A 6,129-nucleotide genomic window follows, 5' to 3' on the forward strand; every position below is an offset into this window, starting at 1 on the left:
CGTACAGCCCATTTAGGCCTGTTTGGGAAATCAGACAGGCAAATCCAAACGGATCGGACTAGATTTGCTGTTAGATCATAAATAACACGGTCTATTTAAGTAAGACTTATATCAGCTCAATCCATCTTCATATAAATTTTGTAGAAAAAAGAAAAAAATCTCTATTGATCTTTCTTTTCATTCCGTAGTCCAATAGATTTATAAATAGGATTTAGGCCCAGACGAGAACAGTTTTTTAAAAGAAAAAAAAGATGATTGGGCAAGCTAATATACTTGATTCATATAGAAAATCCAGTCTAATTTTGTTCGATTTGCCAAACAGACTCTCGGTCTGACCAAAACCTAACTCAATTCTTGCTCCAATCCAACTTGGAGTTGGGCTTGGAGAGGATATTTTGGTCACATTTGGTCGTATGCATTATATAGTGATTGCAAATGTAGTATTGTGTACAAAATATGCCTCGAGTTCGGTTTGGAGGAGAATGGATCATATCCAGATTAAGCTTGATTAGTAACAAATCATGTAAAAAATTGAACTGATTAGGGAAGAGTCAAGTTGTATAAGCTTTCAACTCGAAACCAATTTGATTTTGGATCAAATTGATGTTTACCTGCATAATTCCAGCTTAGCTAAATATACCATATGCTCACCCAAACACAAGCTATGGGCTAAGTCAAGTTCAAGTTAACAAATGGGCCAGGTGCAGCACAACCCTGAGCCCATCATGAGCTAAAATCCTATTTGAAACCCATTTTTTATTACCAAAATTTTTTGCGCAGAGCAAAGGTTTTTTTTGCTTATCATGCAAGCTTGTGAAATTATGTGGGTGGAGGCTAGTGCCTTTAGATTTCTTCTTAGGGACAAATTCGAAGCCAATATTGATAGTTGATGGACAAATATGTTTGCTATTATTGTATTTTCATTATAACATTTCTAAAAGAGAATCAAGGAAAGAGATCAGATGATAGAAATTAGAGAAACATTTGTCCTTTCGAAATTTAATAAATTTGCCATTACATCGCATAGAAGAAGTCATACAACTAAGACTATCTCTGGCTTTTAATATTCTTTTTTTCCTTTTTAGTAAAATAGTGGATGGAACAACCTTGCATTTTATATTCATTTTCTATAATGATCTTTTTATGCTCAGGTAACATACCCTTCTTTTCCTTGGCAATTAAAAATAAAAATCTTCCTAAATGAGCAATGAGCCTTATCATCATCTCTCCTGAATTGCACTGGGATGGTAACAATTGACTAATTTCAACAATACTATGAAAAGGAGAGTACATTAAAAGGATGCAGGATGGATTTGAGAAATATATATACTAAAAGTAACAAACAAATGCAAAGGGAACATATACATTCAAGGTAACCATATTAGAGACTACCAATGTCCAAAAAAGTAAAAAAATTAATTATATATATTGATAAGCAAGTTCAATTTATAGTTATATATTTTTATGTTTATCATCGCATATATATACATATATAAAGAGAGAGCAACGAGGAGATTAGCGGTGATTCTTGACCAGGAACTTGAGAATATTAATAATAAATTAAAAAAAAAACATTCCAAGCACATATTTCTCTCACATAGTTTGTAACGTAGTGAAAAACAAATGATTGTTTTACTTGAGATTTTCATAAGTTATTGAGTTAAAACTTAAAGCAATAACTTTTTATAATTTGAATCTCAGTTATTTTCAAAAAACAATCTACAATGATCCCCCAATAAAAAACATGACTATTATCATTATTTTTATGACCGATAGATTCTAATATAATGATCAATATTTTTTTAAAAAAAGAGCATGAAGATGAAATTGACAAATATTGATTATTACATTCATTACACTACTAAAGAATAGTCCTCCATGGAACCATCATCTAGGGGCATTGGTGTTGAAAATAATTATCATGATATGACTTCAATAAGTAAATAAGATAATAAAAAAATAAAATATTTTTGGCTCTTTAATCCAAGGGCTACGGTTGCAAGATCCCAATAACTCTAAGATAGTTTGTTGAAGTGAAAAAGTTCAGAATAGTTGGGTTAAATGAAGTAAGTTAGAGGGAAAAAAAAAGAAAGAGCTAAATTATCCCTTTTTTTTGTTAGTGGTGGATTAAATAGGATAACTATCCAGACATCACTCACTTCTCAGGGCAGCAGGAGGTATTTTAGAGATAGAAATTATGGGTTCAGTGGATAGCAGAGGGGGACAAGAACACAAGGTTCTTCCACCAGTCCACCATCATCCGGAGATAGAGGAACATAGTTGGCAGGATTAGAGATAGCAGCGGGCAGATGACTGAGGACCTTGATGCCATTTCATGGATCTTTGAGCAGTTCTTTGGATCGAGGTGGACCGATCTAGGTGGTGGTGTCGGCGCAGCTCGGGAGCCCCTTTAGCACGAGTCTCGAGGGCCGAGAATGAGGCGTTGGTTGCTAGGCTTGTTAACAAGCCAAGCTGCTCGGGCTCACCTCGAACTCGGCTCGTTAGTCAAATGAGCCCGAGCACGAAATGAGGCTCGTTTAAATCCAAGCCCAAGCCCGGCTCGAGCAGCTCACGAGCCCAACGGGCTGGTGAGCCTAAATTAAATTTGGGCTTGTGAGCCTAAATTAAAATTTTCAAACCCATCCTGTGTCGGGTTACCTCCGCATGCATTGTGATGATTGTAGGGAAAACACATGCGTGGGGTCGTTCATCACATGAATGTCCTAGGAAGTGTAGATTTCAAAAAAACTTTTAAATTCTCAAACTCAGAAAATTATGAAATCTAAAAGATAGATTAAAATTAAAACTTGATTAATTTCATATCTACAATTAAGAATTATAAAGATCCTATCTTTACCTTTGAGCGGATAGATCTTCACCATTATCTGATGATTAATGGATTTGGTTCGCTTGAAGCCGCACCATCGTCCGTCCTCTACAGATATCCACACAAGGTACAAATCGCTCCTTGATCTCACCGGAGTGCTAGCTCATTTGCAGAGATCGCTTTTGATGGCTGATTTCTCTCTTTTTCAATCAACTCTTTGATTGCTTTGAGAGAAAGAAGGAGGAAGAGGAAGAAGAGGGTGCGACTCTTCTCCTTTTTTTTTCTTTCTTGCTCACGGCTGGAAGAAGAGAAGGAAGAGGGTGGGGCGGCTGAAATCATTGGACATCTAATCCTTATCAGCCCTTATACCTCCCCTCCTTTTATAGGCATCTCATGCCTAGCTAAACAAGGAATAATTTTAGGAGAAATTGTTCCTTGATTCATCCCTCCAAATTCTTTCCAACCCCTTACTTAAAAGGGATTGGAGAGAATCAAGGAGAGGTAGCAGGGCCTCTCCTTGTACCATGTGGCAAGCCAAGAGGAGAAAGAGGAGGCATGGACGCCCCTCCCTTGGGCGTGAGGAGGCCATGAAGGAAAGGAGGGGCAGATGCCCCTCCTTTCTTTTGGCGTGTGACAAGGAGGAGGGGTGGATGCCCCTCCTGTTTCCTTCTTTGCTTCACACGTATGAAGAAAGGGATTCTCCCTTTCTTTCATGCTTTGATTTCCTAATCTAATTAGAAAACATGTGGTCCCTCTTGATTAATTGAATCCTAATATAATTAAGACCCAATTTGTCCTCCAATTTGACTCATGTGAATCCTAATCCAATTAGGATCTAAATTGGACTTTATGAATTAAGTTCCTTATCTAATAAGGAGTTCTAATCAATTAAGACTTCCCATCCTTATCCAATAAGGTTCAGCCTAATTGATTTAGTCCAATTGAATCAAATTAAATTGCAATCCAATTGCAAATCTTCCTTCTTTAACTCACTAACTCTTAGTGGATTAAACCAATTGTCAATCAAATTGACAATCTTAATCCATTGCGATTCTAAATCGCAATCCAACCGTTGGAACGATCAAAATCTCTTATGTGTATGACCCCATAGGTTCTATTCTGTCTGGTAGTGAAATATATTGTGATCTTCATCACAAGATCATTGAAACTCTTTTCAATGAGTTGAAACAATTTCAACTCTTCTCTTCAGGATGCACTGATCATCAAGTGAATGCCTTTGAGTCTCACAATCCACTAGTGACATCTAGCAGCATATAGTGGCAACCCAGCAGAACGAAACAGATGAACCTCTAAGTGCAGTTAGCGTATGATACAGTACCTCTATCGTGTATCCCAACAATATGAAGGTTATGGATAACTCGTCAAACCCCATCGTCTGTCTTGTGTCAAAATTTATTTGACTCAAGTTCGAGATTGGAAAACTCCTTTTTCCAAAATTGCCCTGGCCAAAGTCTTTCAAACTTAGTCTCATAAATCACATAGGATCACTCCTAATCTATCAAGATCGATAGATCCCATCTATATGCAACCCTAATCCAACAGTGAACCTATTGTAGTCAATCTGCACTACAAGAATCCTAATGGATAGGACCCATGTTCATGTGCTCGTCAAAATACAGCAATCTCACCGTGAGTAACTGAGGCATCATAGGTCTAAGTACTAGTCATACAATTGCAGTATCAAGTAAGTCACTGACGAGTGAATAGACATCCAAGTGACTTCTTGCTTTGGTCACGCTCAGTACCATTGTTCTCTAACAAGTATTTGCACAACTACTCCAGTGTCCTCACACTATGGACTTAAGACTCGTCCATTAAAGAAAGTAATATGTACACTAATCTTATCGGATCGATCACCGTCCTTCGTGATGATCCATTGATCATAAGTTATTCAGAAATTAATTACCAATATGACACATATCTTAAATTCTCAACTCTTGAGAATATGTGTCATCATCTTACTAATTCCTTGAACGATTCATGGATACATAATAACATGAATAAAAAAAATGCCCAATTTTATTGATTAATAAAAAGGTCAAGTACAAATTTTATATCCCAAAATAAATACAATGCATCTGTCAAATTAGCTTCTAGGACATACTTCTAACATCCTGGCCATCCATCACCCTGTTTGGCCATTTCTATTCTCCGACCCCCACCACCTCGCCCCGTTTTAGTCTAAAACCCTCGACTCTCACACAATCCCCGCTTTCCTCTAGTCTCTAGGGTTTACGTGCTCTCTTCGATCCGAAGGTTTTCGAAATGCTCGAGGAGGAGAAGAAGAGCTCAGAGGATGGATCTCCTCCGGTGGAGGGGGAGGCGGTGAGGGATCCGATGGTGGAGGAGGCGGCGGCTGGAGGAGAGGCGAGCAGGGAGGCAGAGAAAGGGGAGGAGGCAGAAAAGAAGGTTGAGGAGGAGAAGCGGAAGTGCAAGAGGAGGACGCGGTGGAGAAGGGTGAGGAGGAAGGGACGGAGAAAAAGGAGAGGAAGAGGCGCCGTTAACTGGGAGACCAATGTATGCTCCTCCCAGCACAAGAGCCTGAGCCAAGCCTGAGCAGCACAAGAGCCACATTCCACGTCCAGCACAAGATCGTCAAGGCCCAGATCTGGGACACCGCCGGCCAAGTGAGGTACCTCCTCGCAAACTCTAGACTTTCGATGTGGTTCTCATTCTCTTCTATTCTCGGATCTGTTCCCAATTGCCATTTTGTCTTCTTTGGTGTGGAACTCCTTGGATCTGACGGTCCCTGGATCCCGGTGGAGACGTTGGCACCCTGTTGGGGTGGGAAGGAGGTGGTGTTGGCGGCCCGCCTGTTAACGAGCCTGAGCCTTGGCTTTGCTAAGCAAGCTTGAGCTAGAGCCCAATACAGAGCTCGGTACCGAGCCCGAGCCCGAGCCTGAGGATCTGTGAAACGAGCCGAGCCCAAGCCTCCTCGACTCGTTAACAGGCCTACTGGTTGCACTAGTGTCAGAGTCTAAGGTCAGGACGATCCTATGGTCCTTGGGTAAGGACAAGGCCTCGAGGCCGGATAGTTTTCCCCCAGTCTTCTTCAAGAGGTATTGGAAGATCCTTAGGCAGGAGGTGACGGTAGCTGTCCAGAGTTTCTTTCAGTCTTCCACGATCCTTGGAGTGCTTTAGTTTTCACTTGCTATGAATCATGTAGATTCAGGGGTGTGTTCAGTCACCATTCTTTGCCATTCTGGTGAATAGCTCACTGTTGCCTTTCTTTGAGTCTTCGGTTGGGCTGAGACAAGGATGTCCCTTATCACCCCTTCTGT

Source organism: Phoenix dactylifera, chromosome 11 (assembly GCF_009389715.1).
Source record: "Phoenix dactylifera cultivar Barhee BC4 chromosome 11, palm_55x_up_171113_PBpolish2nd_filt_p, whole genome shotgun sequence".
In the NCBI taxonomy this organism is placed as follows: domain Eukaryota; kingdom Viridiplantae; phylum Streptophyta; class Magnoliopsida; order Arecales; family Arecaceae; genus Phoenix; species Phoenix dactylifera.